Here is a 21,159-nt window from a genome sequence, read left to right as displayed (position 1 = left end):
CAGCCAGCAGATGGGAAATAATAAACAAGTGTTTAAATATGACAATTAACTTCTTGACTAAACAAAATGACACCTATTTCTAAAGAGAAACAACTATTTTAAATTGGCAAGAAGTATCATGTGGTATATTTATATATACAATGCAAGCTAGTTGACTTAGCCAGAGATAGGCATTATTGGAACAAAGGTAATTGCTTATACAAAGCTGGGAAGAGGGAATTTTGCAATTTCCCTCAATAAAATCTTTTTTTCTTAAAGATTTAATTTATTTGAGAGAAAGAGAGAGATCTGGGAAAAGGTAATAGGGAGAGAATCTCAAGTAGATTCCCTGCTGACTGGAGAGCCTGACCTAGGGCTTGATCTCCTTACCCATGGATCATGACCTGAGCTGAAATCAAGAGGCAGATCCTTAACTGACTGAGACGCTCAGGCACCCCACAAAATCTTTTTTTTTTTTTTTTAATTAAATCCAGACCTTCATGAGCCTAATTGGTCCAGAGAGATATAAACCCTCAGAGCAGAAGATTTAAAATAGACCCAGGAGATGCTCTGATCCAATTCCCTCATTTTGTACAGGGAAAACATGAGGTCCAGAAAAGTGATATGGCCAGGCTCACAGAGCCCCCATCCAAAGTCTTCTATTATGAATATAATCTAACCAATCCAGAAACCATCTCTGTTGATTTATAGCTCTCTAGACTGACCTTGATAAACATTAGTTTTAGAAAATAACAGTTCTTTGTAAAGGTCAATGTTCACATGTAAACAAAAGTAATCCTGTCATACTCATATTGTTTTCTTTTTTATTACCAAGATCTGAGCTCTTTGACTTGCTGCTAACTATATGGATATTGCTACTGACAACATTGAAAAAACTGGGAAAGCAAATTGAAAACATCCTCACAATTCTAACATCCACTAGATGTTATCAGGGAATCATGCCAACTTAATTCCAATGGATAGCAATGCCTGCATTTATGTCATTTCTAACAGCAAAAAGCTTGGGTTCTGGGGGTAAGTCTGACTGTCTTTACTACCTGTGTGACCCTAGTTGGTTACATAATTGTTCCTCAGTTTCTTTATCTGTTAAATGGATATAATAATAGCACTTACTCCATAGATTATTATGTACATGTAAATACACATAAAACACACAGAATAGTGCCTAGGGATACACATTTTGGCTATTATTATTGTTGGTAACAAGGTGATGATAATGATGATGATGACAATGCATTGTCATGCATGTAAAAAAGAGATAATGAATAAGATTTATTTATCTATCCTTAGTCATTAATAAATTTCATTTTATTATTTTTAAAAAATTATTTTTAAAATTAATCATTTCTTAAGTTCACCTAGGTATGTCCTCTTCATTTGTAAATCCTAAACTCCATGGCTTAGATATCTTTGAATATATATTATAGTGCCTGGCATCTTGTCTTATACATATCAGCTGCTCAATAGGCATTTGTTGAATTAATGAATGAAGGTTTAAATAAACCAAGCTCGAAGGAAAAAGAGATTGCTGCCCACCCCCTTCCCCCAGCACACATCAACCCTGCCCAATTTATTGGAAGGCTCCCAAATCACTGATGAAACATTTGGCTCAAGTCTTCAAAATAGTACACAAATAGATAAATGGTCTTTTTTTTTTTCTTATAGCTTTTAATATCCTGTTCTTTATAAATGACTTTCAGACTCATTTTATATTATGGTTATCTTTTGAAAATGTATTATATCCTAATAGCCAGTCTTCTTTCCCTACCTCCAACCCTAGCTTTTTGGTTTGGTGCTGATTTTTTACTTTGAGACATTAATTTAAGTATTCTGCTTGTCAGTGGATGAGTGAATGAATTATTCATTTTATTATGAAACATAAATTTTAAAGAACAGCATTATAACTTCTTTTTATATGCCAAAAATAATAGATCATTCCAGAAGCCATTATGGCACCCTTTATCTAACAGAGGGTACACTTTTGAAAGCTAGGCCAGACTAATATGTTTTAGTATAACTACAACTATGAAACCTTAAAAGAAGCCAGCTCAACTTAGCATCTAAATAAAAATATGTTATAGCTAAAATCATAAACTAGTTAATACTGGAATTTCCTAATTACTATTACCATTAACCAGAACAAGTGATTAAGGCAAGACCAGTATGGCATTCACTGCCTCCTTTCTATATGGAAAACCCTCATTTCCCTTATCAAGATTTTATCCTCATACATATGTGATAGATAAAAACTAGCAAACAGGGTTGACATAAACAAAACTTAATTTCAACATTAATTGTGATTTATTTTAATTAAAGACCCTACCATACTCTGTATGTATGTATAAGCATGCATAACTAAATTGAATTATACCAAATACCTATTATATAAAGCATTCCATCCAATGTTTCTGATTTCTAGGATCACTGTTAGGCATTGATATTTCAAAGGTGTGTCTGCACAGCCAAACATTTATAACACCTCATAGTTATTATTGTTTATTCCTATATGCTATAGCCTCTGCTCAATATAATGACAAAAATGAATTTTTATATGTTCTATATCCTACCTTTCCCAAACTCATCTCATTAGTTGTAAGAGCAACGATGCTTAGCTGATTGGCACCCTGTTAGACTCAACAGATAATACACATATTACTTTCTGGCCCATCTTTACTTTTAAATATTAATAAAAAGGAACATGAAAGATAATCATTACAGACTAAGAAAGTCATTACAATGGAAGAGATAGATTTACTCAATGACAGAGAAGTGAATGAACGAGGCAGTTAAGACTACTCAGGAGCATGAAAACCCATACTGATTATTTTAATTTCCTAAACTCTTTAGTGTTCTGAAAGGCTCTTTAAAGCTTCATATTCTTTCACATTTGTCTGTCGCTATTATCTTGTCCAAGCTCTCACTCACCTTCACGCTACCCAGAAAGACCGCTAGCATCAAACTGGCAAGATTTAATCAGAGTTTATTGCTTCAGATAAAAACACTGCCACATTTTTTATCTTTTTATTAAATTTACAAACTTGGGGACCCACATTAGGGATCAAAAGGTGATTGCCCGTTTCCTCTACTGGAATGCAATGCTATTTTTCTCATATAATAAAAAGCCCTTTCCTTCGGAAAGAGAAACCAGAGCTTTTCTTATTAAAACGGGGCCCAAGAACTTTCTTGAGATTCTATTCAGGGATGGTAATCTCTTTAGCACCACCAACAAAAAAGGCGAATTTAAACATTGAGCTTTCACACATGGATTCATTACAAAAGCAAAGTCATCACACTATGGTCCTGGTGCCCAGCATTAGTGCTGCTGATTCAGAAGTCAAACATTAGGAAAATCTTAAAGTTCCCACATATACACAGCATATAACAAAAATTAGAACTTTCCTTACCAAGCTCTAGTTTTAGCCCCATCTTAGCTCAAAGGAAAGTGCTGGATATACCTTATCCAAGAAAACTAATTTTTTTTTTTTCTTTATAGTGACTAGCAACTGCCACTTGGGATATCAGACAGTCTCATATGCTATGATTTGGAAACCCAATGGATTCCAAAACTACTGGGAGTATCCTTTGTGCACCAGCACCTCTGTCGGCATTGGTGTAAAGAAAGCAAGTTACGGTTGTCTTTAAAATTTCATTTAGTAAGTCTTAACAAATGTTTTCTTAATTATAAGGAAATTACGAGTATGTAAAATGTAACTGCTGTTTTTCCATATCATCTCTTAATAATAACCACCATTTGTTGAGCCCATTAGATGCCAGGCACATTACACACATTAGCCAAATAAGATGGACATTATTATTTTTATTTATTTGTTTGTTTGTTTTTTTAGGGAGAGAGTAAGCATGAACAGGGATGGGAAGTTACAGTGGGGAGGGTCAGAGGAAGAGAGAGCATCTTAAGCAGACTCAATGCACGATTCAATCTCATGACCCTGAGATCATGACCTGAGTCGAAATTGAGTCCAATGCTCAGCCAGCTGAGCCACCCAGGCATCCTAAGATGGGCATTATATATTAAAAAACAAAAACAAAAAATTGAGGCCATGAGAGAGTTAGCTTTTGGTAAAGTAGGATTCAAACTTATATTTCTCTAGCTCCAAGGCCAATGCCATTTTGTTTTATCATAATGAATCAAATATTAATTCAGCCTAAGATAACTATTTAAGATTAGTTGAATGCTCATCTATAATTCACCAGTGCCCTGTTTGATTTCCAAAATTTTGTATGTAACTGACATTTTTTAATAAAAATGCATTTTACATATAAAATTTCAAAACTGCTAGCCATAAGTGCCTTAAGAAAATATTATATATTTTAGAATTAAATCAAAGCACATTCTCAATCTGAAAGCAACATGTCTAGATAAGCTATTTTAACACCAGAAATACAAAAATCTACGCAGAAATGCAGTTCATTTATTTTATAAGCTTCTGCATGTGCATAATGAGCATTGTGCTACCAAATAAACTATTAGACAATGCATATTTTTTGGAACTTTATTTTTGTTGCCTTCTTATAATTCCCTCTAGTAAGGCATATATTTTTGCAAATATATAAAAAACTTATATTCAAGTAATTGTTTTCTTCAACAAACTTAGAGAACGATTCATGATTTCTGGAGCTACTTTTTAAAAGTTATCTCCAGAGCTGGTTGACCACAGACACACCCTCCTGACTATAATTATAACTGCTTTGGAACAACAACAAATACATCCCTCAAACAGTAGTACCCTGTCTTATTCAACTGATCCGGATTTAAATGTTTGGCCTATTTCAAGAAGTAAATCTTTCCTGCACAAGGAAAGATGTTCTACCACTAAGAATATCTAAAAGAATGTGTGATAGATTTGGAAAGGAAATCCAAAGCTATGTTCTTTGGAAAGAGCAAGAAAAAAAAATCATTTCAAAGCCTTGCCAATTAGATATGAAATAAATTATCATTAATTTCTAGATGTTCTCCCATCATACCTATAACTTTAATAAACAAAAGTCAAATGTCTGTAGACTTTGTGAATCCTGGACCGGGTTGTAGGAGGGCTGACCTAATGGATAACGTGCCTAGGAAACAGCAGTCTCTAATTAGAAATTGTGGATAATCTAGAGTTACCTGAGGTTGAGAACACAACCTTGACCTCTAGGTTGTTCTGCTCTAATGGATTTCACTGACCCTTAGCATATGGCTTTATAAATCTAAAGGCCTAGGAAGTTTAAACCTCCATGCTTATTCATGATTTCTCCGGCTTTAAACACTAATGATCGGACTAATCCTCTGTACATATTTCCCAGTTTTACACTTAGGATACTATTTTCTAGGGAAGTAATGGTGAGACCCAGGTAATATGCTTGTACAGTCCACTATACATTATAGGGCCTCACACAATTTGGGTAATTACTTATTTAGCATTCCCAACTCATGAGTGTAAAAACCAGGTCTGTCTGGCTTTGAATTGCATCCTCAGTGCCTAGCAAGGTTCCTGGCAAGTAGCAGATGACTATCAGAAGAAATCAAGGAATGAAGGAAAATGCAAGAAGTTTGTGATTTTGTTTCTTTGTAGAGTAGACCTTGATACATAGCGCAAGTGAATGTTTTTAAACAGTACAATTTCTTTATCAATGAGTATAGTGATTAAGTTTTGAGTATTTTGCTGGTAATTTATTAAATATATATTTTACTACTTTTTTTTGTACTCTTATTCCATCTCCTACAAATGATGAAAACAAAGTCTCAATCACAGTCCATATTGATAAGAAACTCACACACTTATACACACACACACACACACACACAAACACACACATTTAAACAAAAGTAAGAAAGAAAAATCTGTCAGAAAATCTCATATGCTCTGGGGAAATAACACATTTCAACAAATCTTTTCACTCAATGAAGGATAATTACTTTGAAAGGGATAGTCTGCCTCCGTAAATAGATCTTAACACTAATGAACCCACAGAAGGAGTGAGGAATTCATTGTACTTGAAAAAGATCAAGAGAAATATTGTCACATTGAGAAACCACACTAAGAGCTCGTTAAATGGCCTGACTTAAAATGCTACATGAACCCAAACAAAGGAGTATTTCTACTACTGTGTATCTTCCTGCTTCTTGACCTGCTTCTGTATATTATGATGAAGTATCCTCCTTAAAGGAATAGATAAATGCCATATCTCCTTCATATAAGTGGAGCAGCTATTACTCATCTCTAGCTATAGTTACTAGAAAATGTAGGCTTTCTCTTTCTTGCGAAAGCTTCTCTTATCAAGAGAAACCAGAAATAAGATTGTTATGGAAATCTTTCAACATTTTAGTGTTGGGAAGTAGCTAACCTCAATTTTTTGAACACTGGAGAAGACTTTTGCTTCTGGTTAGGACATTAGAAATTCACAAGACACCCTTATCCCTACCCTTAATAATTAGAACAAGATGGCTAAGCTACAAAATCATAGTTTTGTTGTTGCTGTTGTTGTTGTTATTACTGTTTTAACGCTTGAAGAGTTGAGAACACTAAGAGACCTAAATGAGGTAGTGTGCCCTTCCTAGGACAAAGGAGATGATGCACAGCTATTTTCTTCCCTAATAGTATCAGGAAAAGGAACTATCTGCCATAGACAACAGGAAGGAAAAATAAGTTAAACTTTTCACCAACTCTTAATAGTTGTATGCAGTTAAAGAATATGGATTAGATTTCCAAGGACAGCCACAGAACAAATCTGCACTCATCCCACCAGCTGTGTCTTCAGCAAGGGCATTCAAGTAGTACAATGAAGGGTGGGGTAGAATAAGAGAAGTAAGGGAGGTTGCTGGAGACCTTGAGGCCTTTCCCAAGTGCAAAGGGCCAAACCACTGAGACTAGAGACAAGATAGGAATGCCAAGGAAAGTCCTTTTGAGGCCTTCATCCTTCACTGGTGCTTAGAAGCAGAACTCCAGAAGTGGGATCAGATCAGTAATGGGTTGAAAGATTTCCCAAAGTTGCAGAAACTGAGCTTAGGACCAGTGGAAAAAGGCATAAGGTTTAGCACAGGTATGTATGGGCTGGGGTCCCAAAAGAAGGGAGTGAGAAAAAAATGTCCTCAACCTTCCCAAATTTTGGGGAATTTCCCAAATTCCTCAAAAAAGGTGAAGGCAAATAAAGATATTTTCAGGCAAATAAATAAACAAACCAAAATACCCACTGTGAATGCTAAATAAAATATCTATAGGCCAATAATAACAACCAGTTTGCAGAACTTTCCTCTAAACCAAATATTGTCTATAATTCTCAAAATAGCTTAGTACCAATCCTATCACTAATCAGCAGGCAGCCAATAAACCATTTAGCTCAAATTTACTAGTCTCATCTTCAAATAAGATTATCTGGAGACAAGATAACCTTAGTGTCTGGAGATGAGAAGCAGTCACAGAGCATGATTAGACTGACAATTCTTTGATGGGAAGGTCCCTGTTCCTTTGATCTTTAAAACCCCATCCTTGGTGCCAGAAGTTCCAAATAAATATTTACTGATCAGAAGAAAATTTTATGTTTTTATGAGCATCATAGAGTCAAAAAATTAACAAAATGCTGTTTTTATTAACTAAGTTATACTGCACCATTTATATTTTTTATAATCTCTATCATTCATAGAGAAAATCATATACCAAGACACAATTACATTGGTTACAATGTAAATGGGACATGGTGTCATTTCTTATCAATTTAATGTCATCATGTAGACACGGTAGGCACACACTGCTGATGCCTCATTGCTTTAGGGAGTTTAGGCAAAACTTTCCTACAATCAGTCTCTAAACAAAGTTTACAAGGATGATGTCTACTTGTAAAACTAGAGACAGAAAAGTTGAAAGTGCGTTGAAAATATTACCCATTTTTAGCTAGAAAGAATCCAGAGTATCCAACAACCAGAAAACCAAACTCCTAAAGACAGGACACAGACAGGTGAGAAGACTTCACTGAAGACCACTTTAAAGCATTTGCCACCCCACGGTTTATTTCTGCCAAGTGGAGGACAGCCCAGATGCATTGTGGGTTGATAGAACTTCACTGGGCAAGCATAATGGTTAACTGGCAGCACAAATAAAGCTGTAAATGCATAAATGAGATAAAATCTCATTATTTCCTATTAGAACCCACATGTCAGAGTGAGTTTTAATTAATAGAATGCTATCAAGGTTTCTCAGAAACAACTATAAAATATAAATAAATTGTGAAACTTTGGTTGGTGAAGATAATTTTTTGCTAATGTTGTTGAAAATCTAGCTTAATATTCATGGTATTTATGGCAATTATATCTGCTCTATCTTATTTAATAAGAAATAGAATAAAAGCTCTAGGAACACTGTGTTGCAAAGATGTTGTTGTAAATGAGTCAAGCCTCAAACATTTTTATACTAACTTTAAAAAAAAACAGGGAATTAAATGAAGCAAAGAAAAATCAACCTTTGAGATCACTGTGAATGCAGTGTTTGTTAATCCTCCTATAAAATGAATCTTTCATAATCCTCAGGGAATATACTATGATAAAAATCAATGTCAAAACTTGTCATACAGAATTTCTAAGATTCTAAAAGTCCTTCTAAGAGGAAAAAAAAATAGGCTTACATCTCTACTACATAGAATATTTACTAGAAAACATCAAAATAAATACAGCTGAGCACTGTTGTCAAGGATGGAGGAGGAAGACAACATCACTATAAAGTAAAAGTCAGAATTACAGAAAAGATCACAGAGTTTTATGTCTTGGAATTACTCTAATCTCTAAAATGTGAGCTCCACTGATTGCGTGAATAAGGCTGCAGAGGGAAAACTATGTCTGGCAGATCAGGTGGCTTTTGAAAAATTACAAATTAGCATATTTCTCTTAGAACTGGCTTTACTGAGAACAGGTTCTCAGAGCATAAGCATTCTTGGGGGGTTGCTCTAGATGCTATTCTTGGGTGGTAGCGGGGCTATACTTTGGAGGTTTTGTGCTTCCATTTGGAGGGTAATTACGGGAAGCATTCAAGTAGGCTGTCCTGAGTCCTATTCCCTAGAGAGGAATCTGGAGAATAAACCAATGCCCCATTTAGTCCCCAAAACAGCTCATTGGTTGGACTAGGACTTCGTCAAATATTACCCTAAAGTTATTTTAAAATACAACAATCCTAGGATTTTTGCTTTCCATTTATGTTTTTATTTATATTTGTATTTAATTGAAAATAGGGCCAAATGACATTTACTTGCTGTGGTTTTAGACAAGTATATTAACTTCTCTGTGCCTTGGTTTCTCCAGCTATAAGGTAATTATAATAGTACTCATAGGTTTCTTGTGAGAATTAGCAGTATCCGGCACATAATACTCATGATACAAGCATTTGCTGTTTGTTGGAAATTTCCAAATCAAGTCTTATTACTTCAACCAATTCTGAGCCAGATGACAGAAAAAGAAGCAGATACTAGAGGTTTTTATCCAATGAGGTATATAAGAAATTTATGTAAGGAAATTGTTTAGAAGGCAAATGATAATTGATAGGTGAATCCACTTGAATAAAACTATCTTTAAAGTTCAATAAGTATAAATGAACACCTACATAGTGTGATTTCTAAGGACATTAAGGTTTCCTTCTCCCTATTTTTTCTCCCCCTCCAATTTCAAAACTTACCTCTTCCCCAAGTTCATTTAAACTCTAAATGCCAATGTTTAGTGAATTAATATTTTTATTTAAAAATGCACATATTCCTAAGAATGTTGGAGGGTAGTATAGAGATGGTCACACATAAGCATTATTAGTACTTAATTCCTGAGAGTAAATGAATGTCGGTTATTTCCTGAGAACAAATGTTGGTAAAGCACACAGAGAGTACTTCTGAGAAAGATAAAGAATGGAAAGAGTGGATTAAAACCACCGAAGACAAATTTCATCTTCTTCACACTGTTGCCCTAAAGTAGCTAAGGCATCTTATAAATTCTAATGAATTAGAGAACAACATTCTGTAGAAGGCTCCACTTAGCAACATCATCAGATTCACCAACACCTACCCCTACCCTAGTGTAAAAACAGATTTCCCATGCAAAAAGTAGGGCATGCTGACTGCTGGAGACTGGTAGGCTCCTCTCTGTACCTCCCAGTAATTACAGTGGATATTTACCAAGGGCAATTGAGTTTGTTCCCAAACCTGTTTATGCCAATTGCACTTGTTATAAATACTCAATAAAATTAAATATTTAGTAAAATAATGTTTAAGAACAGAGGTGTTGCTTCCATATGTCTTAGTTTGACTCCCATCCTGGAAAGTCAGATATCAGATAAGAATTTTGCATGCAGACGGTTAATGTGATCCCAAGAACAAAGAAACGGAAAAAGCAGAAAACCAATATAAGGGTGTGTTATTGAGTAGGTTATTGTTGTTAGCACCCAGGGCAGAATTCACCCGGAACCCCCTGAGAAGCCATGTAAAATGAATCTATATGGACTCATCTGCCCCTATGAAAGGTCTCCCATGGGGCACAACTCCCTTTGCACATGTGTGAGGCTGCCACACCCATGTGTTCAGAGTTTCCCTAAGGCATAACAATGGCATCTCATATGTGTGCCATTAGAAAGCTCTGGAAAACAGTATAGCTGAGACTAATACTGGAAGTTTACATCTGCAAAATGCCTGTCACTGCAACCAGACCTGAATAAAAGGTGTAGCAAGATGATATAAGGTGTCCATACACCATTAGAAAATAATAAGGTGACTTTTTTAGAAAACCATCAAGGCAAGTAGCTAATGAGATATCGCTATCAAATTTAATGTGGGCAAAGAAAAGTTTGGAAACACAATTGTAAAAATTTCCAAATTGCTTCAGTATGGCTTATAACTCCTCTACGTGAATGAAAATGAATTTGGATATAGTAGCAATGCACTGTTTGTCATGTGTGCAAAAGACTATAGATAACTCCAATGAAAAGATCTATGCTCAGAAAAAAGACTTCTGGCTCTAGATTGAAAGATTGGTAAATGAATGTGTACTTAGGGTTTTCAGTTAGGTAAAATATTTAATTTATACATGTGTCATGTTTTAACCATGCCCCACAGTATCCAACTTTTCATAATGGTTCTAATTACATTAGATAAATTCGCTTTTACTGTACTTTCTCGAAAACCCTAACGTCACAATATTGCCAGGTAGTATGGTAAAAGCACTCCTGAGATTATCTGATACACATAGCACTAAGTACTGCCATGTAGTTGCATGAAATACTTTAATTCATATAAAATGCTTAAAACCCCAAATTCCAAGATTGAGTAGCTACTGTCTTTACCTGGGCCACCAGCAGAAATTTCCTAAGTAGCCTCCTGATCTGAAGCTTAAATCCATTCACCACAGTGCAAATCTTTCTGAAGTGCAGATTTGATATTATCATCCTTTTTGGGGTATCCATTGGTCTGGGATAATATTCAGACTCCTTCATTCTGGCTCATAGGCCATTCATTCATTCATTGTTAATTGAGCACCTACTATATACCAGACCTTGTTTAATTCTCTCTCCTATTCACCTGCCACTACTTCTTCACAATCCATACTCCAGCCCTGTACACATTTATCTTTTCCCTGGGATTTGGCTAGAAGATGGGATAGCCCTCCAACTCTGTTAAGGCTCTGCTGAGCTTAGTACTCCTTTGAGGTGGCCAGCCATTCCTACTGAGTAACACCAATTAAGTGGCCATCTCCTGTCCACTGGTTCTACTCCAGCTTTGGGGAAGAGGTCCCTTCTTAACTTCCAGAAGGCTATATGCTACATTTAAACTATCCTGTCTCTGCTCCATTTTCCTTTCCACTCCAGTACATTATTGCTCTGAAACCCTCTCTGGTGCCAATGGAAAAAACAGATTCAGCAGCCCCAATTGTAGTGTTTCTCTGTTTCACATAGTAGTTTTAGTTTAGACAGGAGCATCACATGTTACTCTTACTTGTTGTTAGCAAGGACTGCTCTGTCTCTTAAGTCTTCCAGCCCTGCCTCTTCCTCAATTTCAGTCTTGTTACATTTGTTATTTTTTTAAATTGATAAATCATCTTTATTTTATTATAATAATCCATGTTGATCGTAGCTCTAATTGTAGATTTCTTGGACCTCTATGACATTAAAACATATCATAAAAATGAAAACATAGTAATAGAATAAACTATTGGTAGTTGAAGACAAGTATTGTTAATACTAGATTTTTTTGATTTTTTAAGCAACTTATTTTAAACCAAATTGACGTTACTTATAATGTATTTTAATTCTAACTCTAAACTAATTTAATTCTAAATTAAAAGAATCTGAACTAAAGAAGCTTCATTTTTGCTATTTATCACAAAAATATTCTCACCTCTGTCCTTAGGACTGGATAAATCACCAGAACTAGTCAAGTGTAGGAATGTTTTATCTGCATATCATCCATAGTTAATAAAAAAATGGCTCTCACTAAATATTTGGGAGAAGAATCTTCATAATTCAGTTTTAAATTCTAGAACTACTGAGAAAGTTTAAATAGATACATGAGTCCAAAGCACTGTGGAAATGAAGATGGTATTGAGAAAAACGGTAGAATAAGCCTTGGCTATATGATCTTGAGCTAGTCATTTATCTGTTTTGGGTTAGAATTTCCTCATCTGTAAAATGAAAGGATCAGACTGGATTGTATCGACTGCTTTTTTTGTTTTTATTTTATTTTTAAGATTTTATTTATTTATTTAAGACCATGTGTGTGAGCAGGGTTTTAGAGAGAGAGAGGCAGGGAATCTCAAGCATATTCTACACTCAGTGTGGAACCTGTTATGGGGCTTGATCCTGCTACCCTGAGATCAAGACTGAGCCAAACTAAGACTCAGATGCTTAACCCACTGAGCCACCCAAGTGCCCCTCAACGATTGTTTTTTAAATCTGATTCCCCTTCAGCACTAATTTGGACTCTTGTTTTTAGTCCTCTTCTTTGTGCTTGTTGACACAACACATTGAGATGCCCCCCTTTTTTTTTTTTTACATAGAGCTGTGCAGTTACTTATTTTCCACATTGTTTTTGCCACAGTCTTCTTTTTATTCATTTCAAAACATATTCTCCTATTTCTCCTATTCTCTGGGTGCTGACAAGTAATAACATAGATGCCCAACATGGTGGACCTCACCTGTCAAGGCCACTCACTACCACTGCCAGGAGCTGCCTGCCTTCTTGGAAAGCTGCAGAATCTCTCTTTAAAAAAAAAAAAAAAAAAAAGACCCAGCCCTCTCCCTGATGGCCAAGGCACCAAGGAAAAGATGATGGAAGCTCTGCACACTGCCAGTAACTATCTCCCTTTTCTTCTCTGGCAGCCTGACTCCCGTGCACATGGAAGAGCTGCATGGGGCAAAGACTGTTGTGAGCGGTGACCACAGAGGAACAGGCTTTGGTCTCCCTCAACATTGTGAGCTGTGTCCATTTCATCAGTATAAGCTCTTTTCTACCTTTCAATAAACACTGGTATGGCTTTCAAAAGTTTTAAACTATTGCTCTTCTTTTCAATGGAAGGGGAGTTAGAAAATTTCTGACATTGTAACCCCCTGCCTCCCAATACTTATTGCAGTATATTTTAGAAACATCATTAATGACCATTTCAACAGTTTTGCTATATTTCCTATTTGTTTACCTACTATAAAAGTACTTCTTTGAATGTCTACCAGGTGTCAGGCCCTGTACTTGGTACCAGGGATACAGAGATACAAGACATTCTTTGCCTTTAGGGGTTCATCATCCAGTGGGAAACCACACAGGTAAGAGGATGCAGAGAGATACTCAAATAAATCTTGTCTATTAACTTGAAACTTGTCACCAGTTTTATGGGTTTACTAGTAAAAGGCCTCTGAACTGAAATGAACCAAGCAACAATAAAAGATCATTACTGAATATACTGCTGTGCTATTGATTAGCTCTTATTTGTCATACACATTAATGGTGAAAAGCAACATGTAAGTGCTACATATGAGTATTTTCACCAACCAGTTAGTAACTTAATTGTGACATTTGGGTTATATGTCAAGCTTCAAGCAACATTCAAACTATCACTAAAACGCAACAGCATGGTGTCATCAAGTATAGCAATTCCAAGATGATAAAATTTTATATATGTTTTTATGCATTGACTATGTACAAGTCAGCAAATCTTTAACAGTAATTTGTAATAGACATAAATTGGTATTAATATAATAGCTGTATATGTAAGGTAACTGTCCATTTTGTCTCAGTCCACAAAATGTGCAATAATCATGAGATGTATAATGTCTCCCTATGACCAGGAACTTGGGTCAAAGAGGCACACAACCTGTGGGAATTCAGCAGAGAAAGAGCTAGGAAAAAAAATTCCATGATTTCACTCCTCTTCCTCCCTCCTATCTCTAGTCAGCACCCCATGGGCTGAGCCCAATTAAAAGCCAGAGAGCTAGGTAGACATTGAGATGGTCCATATAGGCCAGCCTCCAGGACACAAAGTAGGGTGGACAAGGATAAGGTGTGGAGGGACAACTGGAAGATATGCAGCACAGTAGTAGTAGAGAGAAATGTGGGTCAGATACTGGCACAAGTTACATGTTTATTCAACCCTATGACTAAGGATGTGAATTTTGAGATTGAAATCAGAACGAGTATTAGTGCTAGTGTGGACCATGTTCTGTTAGTGACTGAAGAACTCTAAGCTAGGAAAATAATTATGTCATAATGTAATACATATTCAAAAAGATGTTAATAAATTGAGATGATAGGGTGCAATCAACAAAAAAAATCTATTTGAGGAAAATAAATGTTACATAGCACATGTTACAAAATAATCAATCTCACATACACACAAACAGAAGTAGATGTGCTAAAAGCTTGAGAGTTTTATTTGACCAAAAACACAATGGAATATTGACTTCAACCTATGAATAGAAATACAGAATCAAAGTCATTGAGGGGATGAGGCCTATTGTCAGAATAAAATCAGAAGACAGGGACTTCAGAAATACCCAAAAACAGTCCTTCTGAGCCATAGCCGGTGAGCCCTGGGGCAGGCATTTGTCTCCACCGGAGAGGATGAGTTGGCTTTGTGTTAATCAATTAGAGCTTTTCATCATTCCACTTTCAGATACAGTTTGAATAATTTCTTTATATAACTTCAATTTTTCCCAGGTGAGAAATTTGAGATATTTCAGAGGACTGGCAATATCCCACTAATTTTCCGTTTAAATCATATGCATAAAAAAAAATCTGACAAAACTCATTTATCCTGAAACTCTTTTTTCTTTTCAATTTAAGATTTTAAAATGGAACGTTTGAAAGCAGAGAATGACAAGAAAAATGTTCTTGCTGATTCTTTAAACATGCAGGGGAAAAGAAAAGAAAGCTAACAAGCTTTGAACGTTTGTCATACACTAAATACTTCGCATATGTTACTGTATTGAATCCACAAAACTATCCTATAATATTTACAGAAGTTACTTCTGTTTTATAGGTGTAAAAATCTTTGGCTTAAAGAGGCAAATAATCTAACCTGTATATGGATGGCAGGATTCGAACCCAAGACAAATAATTTATTTGCTTTGATCTGTGATGTTTCAAACTTTATTTCTCTTTGTAAATCCCCATTATGATTTTACTTTAATTAGCTTCATAAACCATAACTGGGAGACAAAACACAAGATATTCAGAAATGTTCAGCTGAGTACTAGTCAGTAATGGAGAATAGCAATGAAGTTCACCAAACCTTGGGCTGACCAAACCTCTCATCAAACTAGCATTTGTCAATGCCAAGTTACTCCACTCATACATTTCTATTTCTAGTACAGGTGTTTACATAACTAGCTAGCAGATCATATTATATCATCTCTAGTCAAATGTCCTCACCTATCCACACAGAACATTCTAATTGCTAAGTAAATCCTAAGAGGAAAATGGAATGATATACTAATATAAAATGATATACTAATATATAAATAATAACTCATACTAATGAGTTATTATTTACTCATATATATAATATGTATCTATATCTGTGTGTGTGTATATATATGTGTGTGTGTGTGTGTGTGTGTGTGTATATATATATATATATATATATATATAGCTATACCGAGTCTTTTTTGGATCACCAATGAAAAACTATTGTGCTACACTTTAATATTTCAGCTCTATTTGAAAAATATACTGCTTTTATTTTTTAAACTGTTTGTGCAACATTAAAGCAACTGAAAAACCCATTACAAATCACACACTTAAAGAAATAATGAGAACTTCCATCAGATACTGCTTGGCCAACCAAATTCAAACATCTGAGGAAGTCATACAACTGCATTTTTATTTATATTTACTTTCTTAATATTTTTTTAATAGAGTGAGAGAGCACAAATGGGGAGAGGCAGAGGGAGAAGGAGAAGGAGGCTCCCCACTGGGCAGGGACCCCAAGTCGGGGCTTGATCCCAGGACTCTGGGATCATGACTTGAACCAAAGGCAGACACCTAACCATCTGAACCACCCATGCGCCCCTCAGCTGCATTTTTAAAGGATGTGGTACCATGGCTTGTGCTATTTCAGATCCTGTGTTTTCAACTAGTTTGAATTTTGAGCCTCTTGGAGATGCACACTGACTTACTGAGGTCCATTCAGATTTCTCTGAAGCCCCAGGTCAGGCCATAAACACAGTCTTTCTGCACAGGAAGCCAAATTCACTCCCTGGGGACATCAAGAATCTTTCCCCCAAGGCAGCACTTAGCCCCAGCCGGACTGACTGGCTGCAATGCTTGTTTTCAGTCATCAAAATACAACATTGAGTTACTCTATTGTTGTGAACCTCTTGTGCCTTTGGGAGAGAATTATAGTCTGCTTTCCAACCACATGACCCAGGGCTTCAGTCACAAAGCTGCTAAAGTTGATCATCTCACAGATAAGTCAACCACCCTATTAAATGCCTCAGAGGAGTCCATTCAGAAGACAAAGCCAAAAGGAAGAGAGATGAGCAGTGAGTGCTCCCACCTGTTACTGCCCCTTGTCACTCACAGCTTCTTGGTGCACAGGAGGCAGCCCTCAGTCACTTCAGACTGTCTTGATGAGCGAGATACTCACGGTGTTTGACTTTATTACAGCCGAGCCAAAGCAAATGCACAGGCACTGCTTCCTTACATGTCTATATTTCACTTAAACTGGGATAAAGCAAAGAAACTGGAATATTGTCTCATCATGCATTCTAAATCAGCCAGGGTAGAAAATAATGGGGAGTTAATCAGATCACTGAAACTCTAATTCACTTGGTATTGATCGGGCAGATTCCTAATGGGACGGCAGACCAATTTCAAATTACAGTAAGCTGACTTGTCCTGGAATACCAATGACCAGGCTGGAGGATGAGCCAAGAGGACCATGAGCTCTGCTCTCCTGATGCTCCCGCCTGGCTGGCAGGCATGAATGCATAATCCGGTGCGGCATTTAGCTAATTAATAGGGGGTTGATGAAAGGTTTCGTTTTGAAAGCAGCCATCTCACTTGGATAAACGTGGGACCGGAGCGCCATAGGCCTGGGTAGTCAGATCCTTGGAAGGTAGGTATACAATGAAAGCTAATGGAAAGTAATGCAATTAACTCAGGCTTTTAATTATATTAATCAGTGACTTCATAGGAGCCGACTGCATACAGAATGCACTCCTTAACTCACTGCTGCACTTTTTGATTCATGTCTGAACTGAACTTAAACAGCAATTTGGAGAAAGAGATGCAGACATATTTTATATTAGTTCATTTTCCCCATGGCTAGAAGTTATTCTGCTATGGAAGAATAAAAAGGAGAAAAGGGTGAGGAAGAAAGAAGAGGGGGAAAGAAGCCAGTGGGTGATAACAAACATTTTCAAAAGGAGAAGTGAGCTGGAAACTGGTTTTATTAAGATTGGTTGTTCCTTTATACTTTCTTCCGATTATTTGGCTGGGGTGTGTGAATAAATGACCATTGTATTCACATGTAGTGAGAGCAGCCCAAAGATCTAACTGATTAATTTTTGCATTTTAGAAACAACCTGCTGTACAATTAGGTAAAATACTCAAACTGATGAATTTGTTGTCACTAACAATAACTTCTTGGCTTAGTTCCCTTACTTAATCATCTTTCCCACTCTCCTTTGTGCATCTGTGTGTAGTGTGTGTGTGTGTGTGTGTACACACATGCAGTACCTGTCTGTGAGGCAGGATTCCCAGAACTCATAGCTCCAGGCAGACATCTGATAGAGGGAACCATAGTGAACACCTTCTATCCAGTGAGCCCCAGACTCTGAACCTGATGCAGATAGATGGACCCCAGACTCCCTGCAAAGAAAACAAAGTCAGATTGTTCTGCCTTTTTTTTTTTTCCAATCTCCCAACATAGCTCTCAGGTAACTTGCTTTAGGAAGTGAAACTGGACTTCTATTATCTTTTCACCTTCTCTATTTTTAATTTAAATTCAATTAGCCAACATATAGTACATCATTAGGTTTCTTTTTTAGCTCTAACATGGTTTTTTTAAAAAATTTTTACTAATGTTCAGTTAGCTAGAATATCATCATTAGTTTTTGATATAGTATAATTAATTAGTTGTGTATAACACCCAGTGCTCATCACAACACTTGCCTTCCTTAGTACCCATCACCTGGCTACCCCTCCCTTACCCTGCTCCCTTCTGTAACCCTCAGCCTGTTTCCCAGAGTCCAGAGACTCTCACGGTTTGTCTCCCTCTCTGATTTCTTCCCATTCAGTTTTCCCTATTTCTTATGTCCCACATATGAGTGAAACCATATAATAATTGTCTTTTTCTGACTGACCTATTTCACACAGCCTAATACCCTCTAGTTCTATCCATGTCGATGTAAATGTTAGATGTTCATCCTTTCTAATGGCTGAGTAATATTCCATTGTCCATTGTATATATGGACCACATCTTCTTTGTCCAGTCAACTGTTGAAGGACATCCGGCTCCTTCCACAGTTTGGCTATTATGGACATTGCTGCTATGAACATTGGGAGTGCCCCTTCATATCACTACATTTGTATCTTTAGGGCAAATACCCAGTAGTACAATTGCTGAGTCATAGAATAGCTCTATTTTGAACTTCTTGAGGAACCTCCATATTGTTTTCCAGAGAGGCTGTAGCAGCTCACATTCCCACCAGCAGTGTAAGAGGGTTCCCCTTTCTCCACATCTTCATCAACATATGTTGTTCCCTGCAGGCCCTTCCCCCAGAATACCGACTGGAAGAACAAGTGTCCAACTGGTTTATGAAACCAGACTTTTAAAAACCAGCTTTATTGTTTAACCAGAGTTAACTCTTACTATCTTGTTTAAAGAGTTTTCTAAGTATTAACTGTCTTATTAATGTTTTATTACCTCCTTTCACAGAAGAGAAAACTGAGATACAAGAGGTTGAACAATTTTCCAAGTTCATGTATCTCACAAGCCAAGGAACCTATCCTCAAACCCACTCCGAAGTTCAGATCTGTCATGACTCTAACAACCTAAGTTCTAGGCTAGGTTACAGAGATTGAATGAGGAGAAAAAGGGGAGCAGGGACTACTGTTAATGATAATAGCTAAGATATGGCTTATTTTAAGTCAATATGAGCATTACAGACATAATCTTCTCATGATAATATCACCTTGGTCAAATTCAGTCCTTAGTTCTGACATGGATGCTATGTATGTATACATTTTTAAAATAAACAAAATTCCCTGAAGGATTCAATAAGTAAATTATGGCATGTTGATATTAGTAATATTAATTGCTATCTAAATTATAGAATTATACCTTATGAGATTATGTGGCATTAATGAAAGATCTAAGAAGGGCAGTTTTGCTGTCTCTGTTCTCAGGAGCTAGACTAGCCCACAGGAATCATTAATTAAGCATTTATTGTGTTGAATGAATGAAATATTTATACATAATTATGTTAGGAAAAAAATAGAATAAAAAAAATCATGCATACCCATTGATTACTTCTCTGAAAGAGTGTTCTGGACAGAATGAAAAGTAGATGGAGTAGTAATTTTCAAAGCATAGGTGTTTCAAAGTAAATTTTTTTTAATATTTTATTTATTTATTTGAGAGAGAGAGATCACAAGTAGGCAGAGAGGCAGGCAGAGAGCGAGGGGGAAGCAGGCTCCCTGCTGGGCAGAGAGCCAGATGTGGGGCTCAATCCCAGGACTCTGAGATCACGACCTGAGCTAAAGGCAGAGGCTTAACCTACTAAGCCACCCAGGTGCCCCTCAAAGTAAATTTTTAATAAAATAAACAAAAGTTTAGTGTAATTATTACTTTTGGCTCTAAATTTTAAATGTACTATTTTTTTAAATTACAAATGCACAGGTCTTATAATACAGCAGTGTCACATCAAGTTGCTATAATCTAAGGAAATTCTAACACAACTATGTGATTCAACATTTTAGCTTAAAAAAAAAAAGTTCCTAACAATCATCAGTAAGGTAAAGATAAGTTGTGATCTATAAAAGAGAACTCTATAGAGAAGTTGAAACAACTTAATTTGGTTTACATGGAGCAATATGAATATCAAAACCAGTGTAGATTTTTAAAAATCTACAAATGTATACATACTGTAAATACCACTTATGTAAAAATTAAAAGTGCTGAAAGCAATACTCTTTATTGTTTTAAGATAAAACATATATGGTAAAAGATTTAAAAAATGGATATCAGGGGTGCCTGGATGGCTACGTCAGTTAAGTATCTGTCTTTCGCTCAGGTCAAGATTTCAGGGTCCTGGGATTGAACCCCACATCATGCTCCCTGCTCAGCAGAGAGTCTGCTTCTCCCTCTGCCTGTGGCTCTGCCTACTTGATCTCTCTCTCTGTGTTAAATAAATAAATAAAAAATTTTTAAAAAGATAGACATTAAAGATTTTTTAAATGTGGTAAAATATTAATACAGAGGTATGAACTCATATGTGTCTGTTTTATATTATTCTTTGTACTTTTTGTGTTTGTACATTACATAATGTATGCCCTTAAATGATCTCAATGAGTGCACATTCAATATTTTAATATAAATAAATATTTGCTGACTTGAATAGTACCTTAAATCTTTTTAAAAATTTATTTCATCTCCAGATACTCCACATACTCACTTTTTTGAGTATGCACTAAAAAAATCTGTGAAATAAG

At 36.0% G+C, this 21,159-nt stretch overlaps 1 long non-coding RNA gene across 1 annotated transcript; it reads right to left on the bottom strand.

The window, feature by feature from the left end:
- Positions 1-281: 281 nt before the first annotated feature.
- LOC116583192 lies at positions 282-20,197 on the bottom strand. The gene is made up of 3 exons (XR_004282644.1): positions 20,187-20,197; positions 16,666-16,670; positions 282-364 (listed from the first exon to the last, which is right to left on the bottom strand). It is a non-coding gene; the product is annotated as an uncharacterized LOC116583192 (long non-coding RNA).
- Between the last annotated feature and the right edge of the window lie 962 nt (positions 20,198-21,159).

This window comes from Mustela erminea, chromosome 2 (genome assembly GCF_009829155.1).
Source record: "Mustela erminea isolate mMusErm1 chromosome 2, mMusErm1.Pri, whole genome shotgun sequence".
In the NCBI taxonomy this organism is placed as follows: Eukaryota; Metazoa; Chordata; class Mammalia; order Carnivora; family Mustelidae; genus Mustela; species Mustela erminea.
The sequence above is the reverse complement of the archived record's forward strand: the minus strand, read 5'-3'. Positions and strand labels throughout refer to the sequence as shown.